This window comes from Capricornis sumatraensis, chromosome 16 (genome assembly GCF_032405125.1).
Source record: "Capricornis sumatraensis isolate serow.1 chromosome 16, serow.2, whole genome shotgun sequence".
NCBI classification, from domain to species: domain Eukaryota; kingdom Metazoa; phylum Chordata; class Mammalia; order Artiodactyla; family Bovidae; genus Capricornis; species Capricornis sumatraensis.
The window spans coordinates 40,936,566-40,955,807 of record NC_091084.1 but is presented as its reverse complement, the minus strand read 5'-3'; the positions used below and the strand labels follow the sequence as shown (position 1 = coordinate 40,955,807).

Sequence of the window (19,242 nt, the reverse complement as noted above, 5' to 3'; positions counted from 1 at the left end):
CAAAGTCTGACTACTTCTATAACCAGTGAAATATCTGATTCTGTCATCTTGTTCTTAAAATTACTAACCTTCATGAATAGGCTTCAATAGCTTTAAATTAGACCACATAGGGTACATGATTAGTAATCTGCCTGAGTCAGTTCTTTGGATAAACTTGTGTGTAGTCTACATGTAATGATCAGGGTATACCTGGAACATTTTCCTGTTAAAGTTAATTTTACTGAATAATTTGAAGTGTATATATATATTTATTTCACATAAACATTCTTAGTTTATTAATCACCTCATGAAAAATTTGCACAGTCACTGCAGAATCTTTACTCCTTCTGTTGTCCAGTCTCCAGCTCACTTTCTGCCAGCACCAAGGTTGGCCTTTGCAGTCCTCTTGACTTCCTTCATCCTGTTCTTCGTTCCTTTTGCTGTTTTCTTGAGGTCTTTTCTTATATAGGCCATATCTTGCATGTCAATGTTTGGGTTCATTTTTCTTTCTGTAAAACCTGCCAAAGCCAGTTGTCTTGCCACTACCAAAATGGATTTGAATCTAAATTCAAAGATGACATCTGGAGTGGTCTTGTACATTTTGGCTAGTTTTACCTAAATTTCTATGTTAGCTACTTTTGCCTTCCCAGCGTGAAGGATGTTGATGACAGTTTGTTTTTGGTTGGTCATGAACTCCCTGGTCTGGAGAATTACTGTTTCATTCATGATGGTTGCTGATCTTAAAGCAGCCAGAGAGGAAAAGAGTGAAATATTTTTAAATTAATTTTAGGTATATTGTGACAACTTTCAGATGGACAACTTTCATGAATTTTTAAGCAAAATAGGATATTTTGATTTCTCTGTTGTTTTGTAGATGTTTAAGAAATCTTATCTTTGGTAATACACTTGAAATATTAGGATACCTTTGTATACGGTATTTCACTTTTCTGAGTTTGAAAGTATTAGGATAGAAGTTACATGTCTTAACATGTAAATATTTTTATTAAGGTAAGGAGAGCCTGTAGCACAATTACTGATCTAAAGAAAAATCATGTGTGACTTTGGAGATTATTTTTTAAGAATTGTTTTCTCCCATAATGGAATTGAATGCATGTTTTTGCAAGCAGTGGAATTGCTTTTGACCAAACGTGTTAACAAGAGCACAGTCCTTCTTCTGTAGGCTTTATGGTAGAGATGTTACCCTACTGGTACAGAAAGAAAGGGACAGAAAGGACAGAAAATGGGTGTTGCTGAAAAATTTAACTTTTCTTGTCAGCTGGTAATTTTAATGCTGTAAAATTAACATTTCCTCTCTGATGAAGTAAAACTTGATATTTAAAGATGTTTTTTTGTTTAATTTTTATAATTCAAAGGAATTATGAGTCTTGATTTTTCTTAATGTGTAATTTTCCAGGATAATAAGCCATTTTAACTTGTTAAAGTGCCCTGCTTAACACAGCAATGTCAGTATTCAAAATAGTTGTGTAGTGCTTAAGGACTGATGAACCTACTGAGATTCCTTACTGAGAAGTATCCTAGACATTGGGGAAAATTGGATATAGAGAGTTAAATATTGGCATCAGTATCTGTGTAGGCAAACAGAGTGGCCATTATATTTACTTCAATGGGTGCTTACAACAGGGTTAGACACTAGCATCTTTTATTGAAAACCAAGATGCTAGAGCTATTCTTTTGTTTGTGGGAAAAATGCTTTGTAAGCCTTAATTTTTGAAAGGAAAAAGGAACCCACTATTCTTATCAACTTGTACATTTTGAGTTTGGATTTTAGCCCTTTTTTTGTTGTTTACAGCTCACTTACAGAGGAGGTTTTCATTTATGTTGAGTCTTAAGCAAAAGACTTAAGACTCTTGAGTTATTTTTTTAAAGTTAATCTTTATATAAATAAAGATTCTAGAGTTATTAAAATATAGTAAAAAGACGTTAGTGGTTCTCAGTATACCTCTAGATGAGAATCTATCAAAAATTTTAAAAGAAAATATATGCTCACTTACAATATAAGTCCTCTTAATAGTCTAACTAGAATGAATTGGGTTGTATTTGGCTGCAAGTATGTCAACTCCAAGTAGAAATCTGCTGGTTAGAAATTCACAGTTAAGTGAATATGGGAAAATGAAAATTTTATTAAGTGAATGAGATTATTTGTTAGGCAAAATCAGTTGACCCTGGAGCAGCAGTGGGGGTGCCAGTCCTCATGGATGTAAAAAAAAAAAATCTATGTGTAATTTTACAGTTGGCCCTCTGTATCTGTGGGCTTGCTTTCCTGGTGGCTCAGATGGTAAAGAATCTGCCTGTAGTGTGGGAGACCTGGGTTCGATCCCTGGGTTGGAAAGATTCCCTGGAGGAGGTCATGGCAATCCACTCCAGTATTCTTGCCTGGAGAATCGCTATGGACAGAGGAGCCTGGTGGGCTACAGTCTTCACGGGATTGCCAAGAGTCAGACTAAGAAACAGCACTCTATGATTGTGGATCCTCAGGTTCAACCGACTATGTTATACAGTACTGTAGTATGCATTTATTGAAAAAAAATCTGTGCATAATTGTACCCATGTAGTTTAAACTTGTGTTGTTCAAGAATCATCTGTACTTTAAAATATGAGACCCATGGGCTGTGTTTTTAAAAGGCATTTTAGGCGGCTTAAATATTTGCTATGAAATAGGTCAGACATGGATTAAATGTATTGTTAAACCAGGTTCATTTGCCTTATATGCAGTAGGCCAAAATGCTTGCAACAGACCCAAAGGTTTGCAGTGGAGGAGTTTATTCAGGAGGCAGCCAAGTGAGGAGGTGTAGGAGAACAGATCTCAGATTCGCTTCCCTGAAGGCAAGGGGTTTGCAGTCTTTATGGAATAAAGAAGCAGGGTGGTATTAGGCATGGGGAAAGGTGAATGCTGGTAGAGAAAAGCTGAGGTAATCAGTATGCATTGCAGGTGTATCTAAGCTACATGCTGCTTCTTGAGATGCATGTTCAAATTAGCATGATCTAAGGGTGGATTTTTGAGCCCTCTGACATCGTTTGTTGGATACTTGCATAGGCCCAGTTTTAGCGTCAGTGAAGTTGCTCAGTTGTGTCCGACTCTGTGCGACCTGTGGACTGTAGCCCACCAAGCTCCTCCATCCATGGGATTCTCCAGGCAAGAATACTGGAGTGGGTTGCCATTTCCTTCTCCAGTGGATCTTCCTGAGCCAGGGATCGAACCCAGGTCTCCCACATTGCAGGCAGACGCTTTAACCTCTGCACCACCAGGGAAGCCCTTTTAGTGTCAGTGGTCCCAGCCAAAAATCTTAGCCAGCTTAAACTGGGTAAGAGCTGACTCCAAGTTTCTGAAAAGCAGCATAAGCCTCTGATACTGTAGGGACCCATTCTACAGAGGTATATCTGTAGCGGGTGTCTAAAGAGTCAGAAGAAATAATGAAGATGAGTTTGATCGATGGAAGCAGATTCCAAGCAGAAGGGTTTTTAATAAGGTGTTCCCTTAGTTGCTGTTTTGTAAGACAAGCTCTTCAAGAAAATTAGAGATACCAAGGGAACATTTCATGCAAAGATGGGCTCAATAAAGGACAGAAATGGTATGGACCTAACAGAAGCAGAAGATATTAAGAAGAGGTGGCAAGAATACATGGAAGAACGGTATAAAAAAGATCTTCACGACCCGGATAATCATGATGATGTGATCACTAATCTAGAGCCAGACATCTTGGAATGTGAAGTCAAGTGGGCCTTAGAAAGCATCACTATGAACAAAGCTAGTGGAAGTGATGGAATCCCAGTTGAGCTGTTTCAAATCCTGAAAGATGATGCTGTGAAAGTGCTGCACTCAGTATGCCAGCAAATTTGGAAAACTCAGCAGTGGCCACAGGACTGGAAAAGGTCAGTTTTCATTCCAATTCCAAAGAAAGGCAATGCCAAAGAATGCTCAGACTACTGCACAATTGCACTTATCTCACATGCTAGTAAAGTAATGCTCAAAATTCTCCAAGCCAGGCTTCAGCAATGCGTGAACCGTGAACTCTGTGATGTTCAAGCTGGTTTTAGAAAAGGCAGAGGAGCCAGAGATCAAATTGCCAACATCTGCTGGATCATGGAAAAAGCAAGAGAGTTCCAGAAAAACATCTATTTCTGCTTTCTTGACTATGCCAAAGCCTTTGACTGTGTGGATCACAATAAACTGGGGAAAATTCTGAGAGATGGGAATACCAGACCACCTGACCTGCCTCTTGAGAAATCTGTATGCAGGTCAGGAAGCAACAGTTAGAACTGGACATGGAACAACAGACTGGTTCCAAATAGGAAAAGGAGTACGTCAAGGCTGTGTATTGTCACCCTGCTTATTTAACTTCTATGCAGAGTACATCATGAGAAATGCTGGACTGGACGAAACACAAGCTGGAATCAAGATTGCTGGGAGAAATATCAATAATTTCCGATATGCAGATGATACCACCCTTATGGCAGAAAGTGAAGAGGAGCTAAAAAGCCTCTTGATGAAAGTGAAAGAGGAGAGTGAAAAAGTTGGCTTAAAGCTCAACATTCAGAAAACAAAGATCATGGCATCCCGTCCCATCACTTCATGGGAAATAGATGGGGAAACAGTGGAAACAGTGTCAGACTTTATTTTTCTGGGCTCCAAAATCACTGCAGATGGTGACTGCAGCCATGAAATTAAAAGACGCTTACTCCTTGGAAGGAAAGTTATGACCAACCTAGATAGTATATTCAAAAGCAGTGACATTACTTTGCCGACTAAGGTCTGTCTAGTCAAGGCTATGGTTTTTCCTGTGGTCATGTATGGGTGTGAGAGTTGGACTGTGAAGAAGGCTGAGTGCCGAAGAATTGATGCTTTTGAACTGTGGTGTTGGAGAAGACTCTTGAGAGTCCCTTGGACTGCAAGGAGATCCAACCAGTCCATTCTGAAGGAGATCAACCCTGGGATTTCTTTGGAAGGAATGATGCTAAAGCTGAAGCTCCAGTACTTCAGCCACCTCATGCAAAGAGTTGACTCATTGGAAAATACTCTGATGGTGGGAGGGATTGGGGGCAGGAGGAGAAGGGGATGACAGAGGATGAGATGGCTGGATGGCATCACGGACTCGATGGACGTGAGTCTGGGTGAACTCCGGGAGATGGTGATGGACAGGGAGGCTTGGCATGCTGCAATTCATGGGGTCGCAAAGAGTTGGACACGACTGAGCGACTGAACTGAAGACAAGCTCGAGAATTTCTTTTAGTCATCAATTTGTTAACCTGTGGGACAGTTTCAAAGGGTTGACCATTTCAAGAGTATTATCAGTCACTTTACCATATTCTCTGTGGCAGATTGCATTTTTGAAGGTAGTTGTAACAATATCTTCCTTCTCATATGTTCTTTTGGTGTGACCTTGATTATTCTCTCATCCTGAGGTGGCATTTTTTGCCCCTTTCCCTTGAATTTGGGTGATCATGTGATTCACTTGTGAGCAATAAGGTGTGGTCAGAAAAGGTGAGCTCCCTATCCAACTCAACAAAATACTGGTTTTAAAGTCTTCAGCAGCCTTTAAGGTTATAGCCTGAGGTTGCCATGCTATCCCAGACTGCCTCATGTGGACAGAGTACATGACTCTTAACAGCAGGAGCTGGAACTGTTCAGCTAAAACTGCTTATTAGAGCTCTTCCAAATTCCTAACTTTGAGATACAGTGAGACAAGATAAAAACGATTATTGCGTATTGTGTTGTTTTCAGACATTAAGTTTTAGTGTGATTTTGTTACATAGCAGTAGATAATCAGAGCACTGCTTTCCCTGAATCTGCTACTGTATACTGAAATTTATCAGTGTACACTATTTATCTATATACAGTATTTAGATGAACAGTCAGTGATATATCCCATTGATTTGTTCTGGGATCTGATCTTTAACTTTATTTTGGTCTTTTATCTCTGATACATAAAACTTTTTTCTTCTGTTCTTGCCTGTACCCCTTTATAAAAGCCATTCCATCTCTTAATTAACTATTTAGTAGAGTGTGTTTTGGTAATTGAAACTGTCACGTTTGTTGGAAAGTGCCCATGATGTGTTTGTTAGGTCATAAGGACACATGATCATCTTTAGAAAGCCTTTTGTTCTGTACTTTAATTTTAGTTACTATGATATTTGACCTTCTGTTAGTTTCCTGGGGTTGCTGTAACAAAGTACTACAAATTGGATGGTTTAAAATGACAGAAATTTATTGTCTAACAGTTCTGGAGGTTAGAAGTCCAAAATCCATGGTCTGTCTGAAACCTGTAAGGGAATCCTTCCTTGCCTCTTACTGATTTTTTCTTAGCAGTTTTGGTATTCCTTTGCTTGTAGCTCCAACGTGTAACTCCAGTTTTGTTTTTGTTATCAGGTGGAGTTCTCCCTGTGTATCTCTGTCTTCAAATGCATCTCCTCTTAAGGACACCAGTGATGTTGAATTAGAGACCCATTTTGCTCCAGTGTTATATCATTTACCTTAACTAATTATACGTCAGTGACCCTGTTTCCAAATAAGTCACATTCTGAAATCCTAGGGATTAGGATTTCAACATGTCTTTTTAGGAGGAACACAATTCAATCCATAACAGGCTTCGAGAGAGATCGGTATAATTATGTTTTAAACCGTTCACACATTTTTACTCCAGCCTCCCTGATAGCTCAGATGAGACCCAGGTTTGATCCCTTGGTCAGCAAGATCCCCTGGCGAAGGGAATGGCAACCCACTCCAGTATCCTTGCCTGGAGAATTCCATGGACAGACCATGGGGTCACAAAGAGTTGGCCACGACTGAATGACTAACACTTTCACTTTTCACTCCAGATTAGATGTGAATGGGGTTTTTAATCAGTGACCTTGAAGAAGCTCTGTTCTCTGTATTTTAGGTCCTCTTCCCTCTAGCATACACACATAGTATTTCTAAAATTTGATAGTATTTTTTTACTGTTAGACTTATTGACCCTTTTGAGAATCTGATAAAAGCAGTGGATTTTTTCCTCTAGAATAATGTAGAGATATAAGCATGGGATTGCACACTTGTACACACACATATATAAACACACTCAGGAAAGTATTTTTCATGAAACTAAGTGTCCTTGGATACCCACCTCCATGCAATCCTGTTCATGAACTTCTGGATTAGAAAGATATTAATTCCTAGCAGTTACAGATACCTAATTTCAATTTCCCTTTTAGTGGAAAACAAATGGAAAAACAATAAGGAAGAAGCAGAAGTTATGTATATGGGATATCCTCATGGTCATCATTGTAACTCAGTGTAGCTTTTGGGGGAATTTTCATACTTAGGTAATATTTACTATGTGCTTGGCCTTCCTTGGTAGCTCAGAGGTTAAAGCGTCTGCCTGGAAGGCAGGAGACCCGGGTTTGATCCCTGCGTCGGAAATGGCAACCCACTCCAGTACTCTTGCCTGGAGAATCCCATGGAGGGAGGAGCCTGGTGGGCTACAGTCCATGGGGTCGCAAAGAGTCGGACATGACTGAGCGACTTCACTTTCTTCACTTTAGTCTCTTTTCTGCTTCCAGTCCCATTCCTTTAGCCATGTAATACTTTTATGTAGAAAAGAATAGGTACTTTTAGACCTATTACTTAAAGCCCAAAAGCCAGCGTGCCACAACTATTGAGCCTGTGCTCTACCCAGAATATAAACAGACTTTGTATCTGCCACAGTGTTGGGGTTAGCTCTTGACCTCTTTACCTTCTGTGTTATTTTTTGATTACTGTATCAAGACTTTTTTGAACATGGTAGTGGTCTAGGGTTTCGGAGTCTTATGACTGGATTGTATACTCCATGTTCTTCTTCATTTGTAGCCTTTTCTCCAAAACAGTCTTGCCCAGGCTTCAGCCCTGAACAACTTAATGGACTTCCCTTTTTAAAATAAAGATATTTTTAGTTTGTCTTAAAAAAGGCTATCGGTCATGTCTTTGTTTGTGGCATATCTGTATAAAGGAAGCCTGGCATTCATTTATTGATTTTTTTTTAAAGATACAGTCAAGTATTTACTGTCCATTTTAGTGATATGCACATTAGCTCTAGTAATAGTGGAATCATAGGCAATGAATATTTAGACTGTGCTGGTTTCCCATTGATACCTTTCTTAGTTCATTTTTCTGAATGTGAAATATTCAGAATCTTTATTTAGAAATAACAGGGGTTGGCAGACTATGACCTATGAACTGTCTTCCTGTTTTTGTGAATAAAGTTCTACTGGAACACAACAATGTCTATTTGCTTATTGGTCATGGCTGATTTTGTGCCCCAAATGGCAGAATTGAGTAGTTGCTGCTAAGATTGTATGGGCCACACGCCAAAAATATTTATTACTTGACCCTTTACAGAAAACCTTTGCCAACTCTTGGTTCAAAATATTTTGGAATTAATTCCCCCCTTTTAAGAATATTTGAAGTTTTTTTTTGTTGTGGTTTTGTTTTTCAGTCATAGGATCTAAGGGATATTAAAAGGCCATTCAGCTCAGCATTCTGTCCTACTGCTGCTTGAGTTTCCTTCAGTACTCCTGCCGAGTTGTCCCCCAGCTTAGAGGTATAGGATGGTGTGACAGAACAGCATTGGATGTGTGTTAAGCACAGAATTGTCCCTAACTGGGAGTCGTCAGTGACTCCCCATGAAACGATAGAGAAGTAGGTTATTCTTTGTTTTCCCCACTGTCTCCATTGGTAGGTTATTTACTTTGGGTTAGTTACATGTTAGAGGCACAGAGGAGTCAGTTTTTAAGAGGAAGACAGCTAAACAGATTCTACGTTAAGGTATAACTGTAGGTGGAAATTTATAGGAAGCTGGAATGAATGTTTGGACATTGTCTAGAGACTTTTGTATTCGGTGCTTAGTTTTTCTAAACAAATTTATAGCAGCTAAAACTTAGAACTATAACTATCTTGTCAGCTTTTACTGTCTGTGTTCAGTAAATACTGGTACAGAAAGAAAACATACAGGTAGAGCCAATCTCACTGCAGACCTTCATTGCAATATTTGGTACTTTTGTGTACTTGATTCCTTGGTGAGCATAATGAATGTAGAGGTCCTCTCAGGAGATGGGAGAGAGGGGTATCTGATCCAAAGATCAACGTTATCCTGATGGGGGAAGAATGTCTCACATTCCATTTAGGAAATCCAGCCTGTTAAAATCTTGTTAAACAGCAGTTTCGTAGTTAAAGCACCTTCTTGTTTTTAATTTAGTAGGTTTTCCATCTAATAAAGAAATGGAGGGCTTCCCCATTAGTTCAGTGGTAAAGAGTCTGCCCACCAATGCAGGAGACATAGGTTCCATCCCTGGTCTGGGAAGATCCCACGTATGGAGCAGCTAAGCCCCGTGCGCCACAACTATTGAGCCTGTGCTCTAGAGTCCAGGAGCCCTAGAGCCTGTGCTCCGCAACAAGAGAAGCCACTGCAGGGAGAAGCCCAGACACCACAACTAGAGAGTAGCCCCCGCTTGCTGCAGCTGGAGGAAGACTCACATAGCAGCAGAGGCCAAAATAAATGAAAATGTGCACAGCCAAAGACAAACAAAAGAAAAAGGAAAAGCTCAGGTCATAAAGATTACCAGAAGAAAGCTAAATACTGTGTATCTTTACGCAATGATACTCTTCTATTTTTACTTTAAAAAGATTTTTCAAAGTTTTTTTTCCTCTTAGATGAAAGGGAGTTTGTAAATTGTTAGAGGACAAAAGATAATGGAGACTGGCTAATTGATGGGAAAATATACTCTTTCAAATTTTTTTGGTGCCTTCTGATTTTTCTATTTTACAAAAATAGTGGTTTTTAAAAATACATAACACATGCAATGGATATATAGTGAAAAACAAATGTCCATAATTTCTCTTCCTGAGTTATCCAGTTCTCCCTCCCAGAGGCAATTGTTATTATCAAGTTTTTGGCTTTTTTTGCTAGAAAAATATGTTTATTTATAAACGTATGCATTCATTTTTTCATTCTTATCATACAGTATATTACATCTTGGCCTTTAAGATTAATCATGAATCTGTGTTTCATGTCAGTATAAGCTGAACCACCTCTTCTCTTTTTTAGTCCTCAGAGGTTTAGTTTAAACCTCCTAAAATCATTAATTTCCTTCTCATAATTAAAAAATGAGTTTATGTGCATGTGACTATAATAGTATATAATCCAGAGATAAATTAGCTATGAATTGGGCTTCCCTGATGGCTCAGAGGGTAAAGCGTCTGCCTGCAATGCAGGAGACCTGGGTTCGATCCCTGGGCTGGGAAGATCCCCTGGAGAAGGAAATGGCAACCTGCTCCAGTATTCTTGCTTGGAGAATCCCATGGATGGAGGAGCCTGGTAGGCTACAGTCCACCTGGTTGCAAAGAGTCGGACATGACCGAGCAACTTCACTTGCATTTTTACTTTGGTAATAAAATTTTTTTTCCTAGTCTAAAAATTATGCCCATAAGTAAATGATGATTTGCAGGAAAAAAAAAGATAAATTAATTATTTTTAGACTGAAATATTATAGATCAGACTGATTGTTGAGGGACTATACTGAGAAATCATTGACAAAGAAGTAGAGGAAAGATGAATACAGAAATGTAATTATGTGCCCAGCCTTAATCTTACACAAACGCCATGAAGTGAAGGGTGGGAGGTATATATGCTGTCTATATGTTTCTAGAGATGAGGAAACTGCAGAAACAAACAGATAAGTAAGATCACCCCCAAGATAAATGAGTGCACCTGGATTTCAGCCCAGCCCTGCCAGACTCAGGTCCCTACTGCATTATGGCATTGGGTTGTCTGAAAGGATTGTTCCACAAAGTGAGCCTAACTTATTTATCAGGAAACAGTTTGTAACAGGACCAGATTCAATAGAATACTGAAAATGGCCTCACTAGAGATTTAGTTTTTTAATAGATTATGTAGGGGAGGAAAAACTTTTCTTCTATCCCTTTATGCTCTATGACTGAGGCTTGCAAATCAAAAAGACAAAAGACAGATTAATAGAAAAGGCATACATACATTTTTTAAGTTTGCATAAGGGCATATCACAGAAAAGTGAAGACCCAAAAAGAGGTGGTTTTCACCTTGAGACTTGAGAGCTTATATACCGTGTTAAAAAGGGTTATAAATTATGGAGATGTGACTAGACACAAAGGAGTTTGGACTTTAGGGGCAATATATTTTGGGAAGGTAAATATGTGGGAAAACTAATAGAAGATATAGGTTATTTTAGTAAAGTTTTTGCATCTTGGTGCTAACTTTCCATCTTCTTTATCACCATAGAACTCACCCAGAGAGTCCTCATTATGGCAGCCCTCATTTCTTGGAAGTTTCTGCTTTTAATCAAATGAGAGAAGGTCTGAGAAGAATTCTTTCTGCATATGTTAGATCTCACTTCCTTCAGCTCAAAGTAATCCATGTGCCATTAGTGACAGTTTGGGAGTACAAACTTCTGAGCCCATGCTCCATTACACAAAACTCACTGTTTTTCAAAGGTAGTTAAGTGTAGTATGTAGTATTTATTTATATATAGGTATAGATATTTGTATATATTGTTACAGGTGTTTGTAGAAACATGTTTGAATTTTGTTATCAATCTTAAGCAAGACCTTATGCTCTCAGAGCTTCTTGTCTGCCTTATCTTATTACCTCTACTACCCTGAGGTGGTTTTTTTAAATTTATTCCAATAAATAATTATGTTTAGGAAAAGTCTTTGTGGATCGGGTAGAGTAGACTTGGAAATAAATCCACTAACCTTTGATAAATGTTTACTTCTTAACCCAAGAATGTTGTCTTTTTATTTAAACTGATAATGGTAATAATTAAGTCCACCTTGGTGGCCTTGTGAGTCAAATTCTGAGTTTGACAGTAGACCTTTTCCTTTCTCATTCTCTTTGTTGGGTGCCTCTGGAAATGGCCTTCAGGGAAATACTGGTAAAGTCTACAGCCTTTGAGTTTTAACTATTAAAGAGTCTACCTGCATTAAGCAAGAAAAATTATTAAGAAGACTTGTAGGAAATTGTATTCGAAAGCATGAGAGATACAGTTTTTTGTGCTTAATCTCTCCTTTTCCTGTCTTGCCTTTATTATTTATTTTTCTTATCACTGGTGAGTCTTCTATAAAACTTTACTTCAAGCCCATGGATCTGCCTTGTTCCTTCCTCCCACCATATCCTAATCTCCTGCTGTTCACATGTGTCTTTCTGCTTAGCAAGTGTCTGAAACAACTACTTGAAATGTGTTAAAATTTTAATTTGAGTTGTTCTTAGCTTTAATATAGGCAAGAAAGTGAAGTCACTCAGTCGTGTCCGACTCTGCAGCCCCATGGACTGCAGCCTCCGAGGCTCCTCTGTCCAAGGGATTTTCCAGGCAAGAGTACTGGAGTGGGTTGCCATTTTCTTCTCCAGGGGATCTTCCCGACTCAGGGATTGAACCCAGGTTCCCTGCATTGCAGGCGGATGGTTTACCCTCTAAGCCACTAGGGAAGCCCAATATAGGCAAAGGAACTCCCATTTCTCGGCACTAAAGAGCTACTTTTTGGGGGCAGATTTTTATGGTTTTCTTGGTTTTGTAGTACCTCAATCTCTCACTTTGATTGCTTTGTCTATTTAAATAACTTTTTTTACAGGTTGAAAATGAGAGAAAACTTATCTAATTATTTTATCTTAACTAGGTTTCTAAAAGTAATGAGACAACATAGTTGGCTTTTCATTAATATTAGGACTTTAATTAAGAGAATACAGTTATTTTACACAGGTGCAGTTTATGTTGATTGGGTGGGTGTTGTCTTAGAATTATCTGTGGTTTCTCTGTTTGTTTCCCTTTCAGGCTCTTTTTGCCCATGAGACCTGCATGTTCTCCTTTTATGAATAAGGGAACAGGTTCAGAGTAGTAGTTTTATCTTAGGATCTCATGGCTTCAAAGTGGCAGAGCCTGGACTTGAGCTTCTAGCAAGTGAATGTATCTTAGTTTCAGTAGCTTTGTAATGTGTTCTCTTAATGTAAGTTTACATGCATAATAAAAACCCACTAGCAAAACCCACTTTAGCAAGAAAGCCTTGAAAGTAATTGTAATATTTGGTACCCATCATTTTGCTGGTCTTCTAAAAGATTTCTGCCTCTTTAACTTTTGAACCATAAAGGATAAGGTACTTTTTGAAGAAGATACCCAGCTGCCACTGCTCGGTGGTTTTCCTAAGACAGCTCAAGAACAGTGAAAATAAATATGAGTCATGTTTCACTGCTTCTCTGCCCTGGCACATGGAAATAATACTGCTGCTTTTCTAATTCTTGCAGTGCTTCAGATACTTTTCAACTGATCATAGGAGCGTTAGATATCTTTTCATTTCAGTAAAATCACACAGTAAGAATCTAAACTGCATGTTCTGGAAGGATTGGCAGCATTTCTTTCCTGGCTTCTGCTTTTCTGGTAGTTTTTGGCCATACTGACACGACTGTGGAAAATGCGATCAGTCTAGACTTTGCTTAAAATTCTCATTTGTACTTGCTTTGCCAGTAAGTTAATAGGGTAAAATGTATTGGTGGGTAGGGCGATCAAGAATACCTGGAGACAGTGTAAAAATACTTGGTGCTTGTAAAGTTTGTGGTTGCATTGTGATACAGTTGGGGAATTATGGAAATCTGTTCTTTCTTCCATGAAGAAAACCCTAAAGATAAAATCACCTGCAGATAGTTTTAAGCTAAATACCTGAAACTAATAAGCAGTTTCATTTTATAGCTCTCTTAGTCTTTATACTCTTAAGGAGAGAGTATTAAGTTTGGTAAAAATTTTTGTTATTTGATGTTAACAAACTGGCTATTTAGGCTTTGTAGGGAGGGTGTTCTCCCTGATAGATAAGGAAGAAAGTACTTAGATGTGTTATTTTTAGGATTGAGCCAAGCATGTATTCAGGCTATAAATCCTCAGTGATTAAAGGGAAAATTTGCTTAGTATCTTTTTCTGTCTTAAATGCATGTGTACACCTCTGGAAAACTTTATGGTGCCTGGTATCTGGTAGGTGCTTAATAAATATTTGTTGAACAGATTTTTACATAGGAAGGAGATGAAGCTCAGAGAATTAGATAACTTGTTCTAGGTCATGTGCTCAGGATACTGTGTTTGACATATATTTGTATGTAGTTGTTATTAGTATTTACCAGATTTGTTAGCTGTATTGATGCAGAATTATTCTTCATTTCTCCCCTATGACAACTTTAAGGCTCTATAGTTTTAATTAAATTGGGGTTGGCAAAGTCTTGAAATAGTCTTTATATTTATTTATTTTTGATCTTTTTTTTTATTTTTTAAATTATGAAAGTGTTATAATACATTTGCAGGAGACTTGGAAAATACAGAAAACAGTTACATATAGCTTCACTATGTATTACAGTTATCTTTTTAAGTAGATATTAAAAGAGTTTTAGTTGGAGTTTCAATATCAGACTCTTAAAAATTAATAGAACAAATAGACAGGAAAGTAGGAGGATGTAGTAGACTTGAAAAGCACTGTGAACTAATTCAACATGATTAAGATTTATACAATTTTCACACGACAGGATACAAATTCTGTTCAAGTTCCCATAGACTATAAACCAGGAAACACTGAAACTAAAACAAGGGGTCTAAAACAAGGTGCAAAAATTTCATGGTCTACAGGTATTGAAATCATACAGAGTTTGTTCTCTTATCACTGTAGAATTATGTTAGAATTCAATATCAAAAGATAGTTGGAAATAACCTACATGTTTTCAAGTGCAGTTTGACATTTACCCAGAGAAATCTTTGATTTAACCATTGAAAACTTCCATAAAATTAAAAGACTGGAAAAAACAGAGGATGATTGCAGAGAAGAAAGCATTTAAATGAGAAATTAATATCAAGGACATTTAAAAAACCCCATCGTATTTGGAAATTTAATGTCTTCTTTTAAATGATGGATGTATCTAAGAAGCCATTATAAGGAAAAGTAGAAAATATTTGTAACAGAATAAAAATGAAAAGAGAATTTATCAGTATTTGTTGCATATAGCTGAAGCTGTTCGTTGCAACTAAAGACAATGTAGAATCTTGAAAGTATGAAAACATAGTGGACACTGGCATAAAATTTTGTGAAGTTTGAACAAAATCTGTACCTTAGTTAATCCTGTATCATGTTTCCTGTTTTGTTTTTTACAACACAGTATTTCTTTATGTTTTCAGAATTGGATTAGAGATTTCAAGCCTCATTCAAATTAAAAAAAAAAATCACTAAAATAATAGCTGGACTAGAGACTTCTAGGAGTAATGCTAGATGCCAGAATGAATCCACTATATCAAAAGTTTTGAGTGAATATAAATTAGAAATCTGGCATTCTATTCCTACTTAGACAAGTGGAACCAAAATGTCATTAATTTTTTAGGTAAGCAAAAATTTAAAGTTTCCTATAATATATACATTTATATATACTCTCTCTTTTTATATGTATCAAAAGCTTTTCTACACTTCATAAAAACTTGAGATAAGGAAATTGGAAAAAGAGATAAGGAAAAAAGAGATAAGGAAATTGGAAAACACAAACTAAATGAAATGAGAGTACTTAATACAAATAGGAAAAGTGAAACAAACTAGATAAAAGTAAAAGATCATCATAAAAGTCCAGTTGTTTTTAAACATGGCAGCTCATTAGAATCACATCTGGAGCTTTGTAGAAAAAAAATACCTGTGGCATTTGGATTAAAAAAAAAAAATTCCAAGGTAATTCTAATGTGCATCTGGGTTTTAAAAAGTAATTACAGGTTTTTCTATTAAATGGTAGTTTTAGTGATATAGAATCCTATTATTTTCTGTTGACCAGTCAGGATACAGTATTATTAAAATGAACAATAGTAACATAATCTCAGAAGTAAAAGATGTTTATCAGTTTTCACAGTCAATAGCCAGACAAAAAATAAAAGATCATTACAATTGCAAGCCATAATGGAAACATGATTAACCTAACAATGTAAAATAATTACATACAGTTTGGGGGGTTAAATAGAGTGATGTGGTAAGTGGAAGTGAATGCATACATGTTTTTTATCCACCCAGTCAGTCTGTGTCTTTTGGTTGATGCATTTAATCCATTTACATTTAAGGTAATTATCACTGTTTATGATCCTATTACCATTTTCATTTGTTTGGGGTTTATTTTTTATAGGTCTTTTCCTTCTCTTGTGTTTCCTGCCTTAAGAAGTTCTTTTAGTATTTGTTTTATAGGTGGTTTGGTGGTAACTTTTACTTGTCTGTAAAGCTTTTGATTTCTCCGTCAAATCTGAACTAGACTCTGGCTGAGTGTTCTTGTTTGTAGGTTCTTACCTTTAATCACTTAAAATATATTGTGCAGTTCCTTCTGGCTTGTAGAGTTTCTATTGAGAAATCAGCTGATAACCTTGTAGGCCTTTCCTTGTATGTTATTTGTCATTTTCTCCTTGTTGATTTTAATAGTTTATCTTTATCTTTAATTTTTGTCAGTTTTATTACTGTGTGTCTCAGTGTGTTCCTCCTTGGGGTTTATTCTACCTGAGGCTCTCTGTGCTTCCTGGACTTGGTTGACTAACATCTGAAGCAAGTGAAGATCTCCTTTATGCTTCATTATCTCTTCAGGCCTTTCCCATTTTTCTTTTCTTTTTACTGAATTTGTAGCTCTTCATATATTCTGGGTAGTAATTGCATTATGCATGCTACTACAAATATCTTTTACCTGGTTTGCCTTTTCTGTCTACTAATAGTGGTGTTAGATGAACTCAATTTTAGTGGTTTCCAGTTTGTCAACATTTTTCTTTTTTGATTAGTACTACTTGTGTCCTATTTAATAAATGATTCCCTAACCCAATTGTGGAGATGTTCTATGTCATATTCTAGTCTGCCTTTCACATTTGGATGTATAGTCTACCTAGAATTCATTTTTGTGCATGGTATGATATACTGTAGTCTTTTCTTCTTGTCCCAATACCATATTTCTGTAGCTTTATAATACATCTTAATACATGATAATGTAAGTTCTCCAGCTTTGTTCTTATTGCTTGTCTTGGCTACTCTTGGCCCTTTACATTTCTGTATCATTTTAGAGGCTTAGTTTCTATACCTAAACAAAAACAGCTTAAACTTTGGTTAATGTGTTGAATCTGAGGAATATAGTGTACACATCTTTCTACTTATTTAAGTATTATTTAACTTCTCTCAATATTTTTTAGTTTTCAGTTAGTATCTTTTACATTTACTTCTAATTTTTGGTATTTTCAAAAATAATTCATTAAGGTAGAATTCAAATAATATAAAATTGATCATTTTAAAATGAAAAATTCACTAACATTTATTCCATTCAACGTTGTGCAGCTATTGCCTTTGTCTAGTTCCTAAACATTTCTGTCTCTCCAAAGTAAAGCTCCTTAAATAATTTTCCTCCGTTGCCCACTCTCTTCACCCTTCAGTTCAGTTCAGTTCAGTTACTCAGTCGTGTCCAACTCTTTGCAACCCCATGAATTGCAGCATGCTAGGCCTCCCTGTCCATCACCAACTCCCGGAGTTTACCCAGACTCATGCCCATCAAGTCGGTGATGCCATCCAGTCAGCTCATCCTCTTGTCGTCCCCTTCTCCTCCTGTGCCCAATCCCTCCCAGCGTCAGGGTCTTTTCCAATGAGTCAACTCTTTGCATGAGGTGGCCAAAGTATTGGAGTTTCAGCTTCAGCATCAGTCCTTCCATTGAATACCCAGGACTGATCTCTAGGATGGACTGGTTGGACCTCCTCGCAGTCCAAGGGACTCTAAAGAGTGTTCACCAACACCACAGTTCAAAAGCATCAATACTTTGGTGCTCAGCTTTCTTCACAGTCCAACTCTCTCATCCATACATTACCACTGGAAAAACCGTAGCCTTGACCGTCTAGGACATTTGTTGGCAAAGTAATATCTCTGCTTTTCAATATGCTATCTAGGTTGATCATAACTTTCCTTTCAAGGAGTAAGCATCTTTTAATTTCATGGCTGCAATCACCATCTGCAGCGATTTTTGGAGCCCCCCAAAATAAAGTCTGCCACTGTTTCCACTGTTTCCCCATCTATCTGCCATGACGTGATGGGACCAGATGCCATGATCTTTGTTTTCTGAATGTTGAGCTTTAAGCCAACTTTTTCACTCTCCTCTTTCACTTTCATCAAGAGGCTCTTTAGTTCCTCTTCACTTTCTGCCATAAGGGTGGTGTCATCTGCATATCTGAGATTATTGACATTTCTCCCGGCAATCTTGATTCCAGCTTGTGTTTCTTCCAGCCCAGTGTTTCTCATGATGTACTCTGCATATAAGTTAAATAAACACGGTGACAATGTACAGCCTTGACATACTCCTTTTCCTATTTGAAACCACTCTGTTGTTCCATGTCCAGTTCTAACTGTTGCTTCCTGACTTGCATATAGGTTTCTCACCCTTCAGCCCCTGCCAACTGCTAGTGTGCATTCTGTCTCCATGGATTATCTATTCTGGTTATTTCATGTAAATGAAATCCTGTAGTATGTGATCTTTTATATCTGGCCTTTTAAAGTTAGTATGTTTTTGAGATTCATCCTCATTGTGTAGTACGTTTCAGTATACTTCATTCCTTTTTATGAATGAATAGACTCTCTATGTATATACCATGATTTGTTGATCCATTCATTTGTTGATTTGGGGGCTGTTTATATTTTTGGGCTGTTGTGAACACTGCTACTGTAAACAGGTGTATACATGTACTTTTTTGAGTACCTATTTGCAGTTCTTTTGGGGTATATATCTAGGAGTGCCATCACTTCATGGCAGATAGATGAGGAACAATGGAAACAGTCACAGACTATTTTCTTGGGTTCCAAAACCACTGTGAACGGTGACTGCAGCTATGAAATTAAAAGACACTTGCTCCTTGGAAGAAAAACAACAGCAAACCTAGACAGCATATTAAAAAGCAGAGATATTATTTTGCCTGCAACAGTCCATATAGTGAAAGCTCTGGTTTTTCCACTAGTCATGTACAGATGTGAGAGCTGGACAGTAAAAAAGGCTGAGAACAGAAGAATTGATGCCTTCAAATTGTGGTGCTGGAGAAGACTCTGCAAGTCCCTTGGACAGCGAGGAGATCTAACCTGTCAATCCTAAAGAAAATCAGTCCTAAATATTCATTGGAAGGACTGATGTTGAAGCTGAAACTCCAATAGTTGGGCCACCTGATGTGAAGAACATTTCATTGGAAAAGACCTTGATGCTGGGAAAGATTGA

The 19,242-nt window shown here is 37.5% G+C and overlaps 1 pseudogene; it reads right to left on the bottom strand.

Moving 5' to 3' along the window:
• Positions 1-345: 345 nt before the first annotated feature.
• On the bottom strand, positions 346-705 carry LOC138092073 (small ribosomal subunit protein eS24 pseudogene; annotated as a pseudogene).
• Positions 706-19,242: the final 18,537 nt, after the last annotated feature.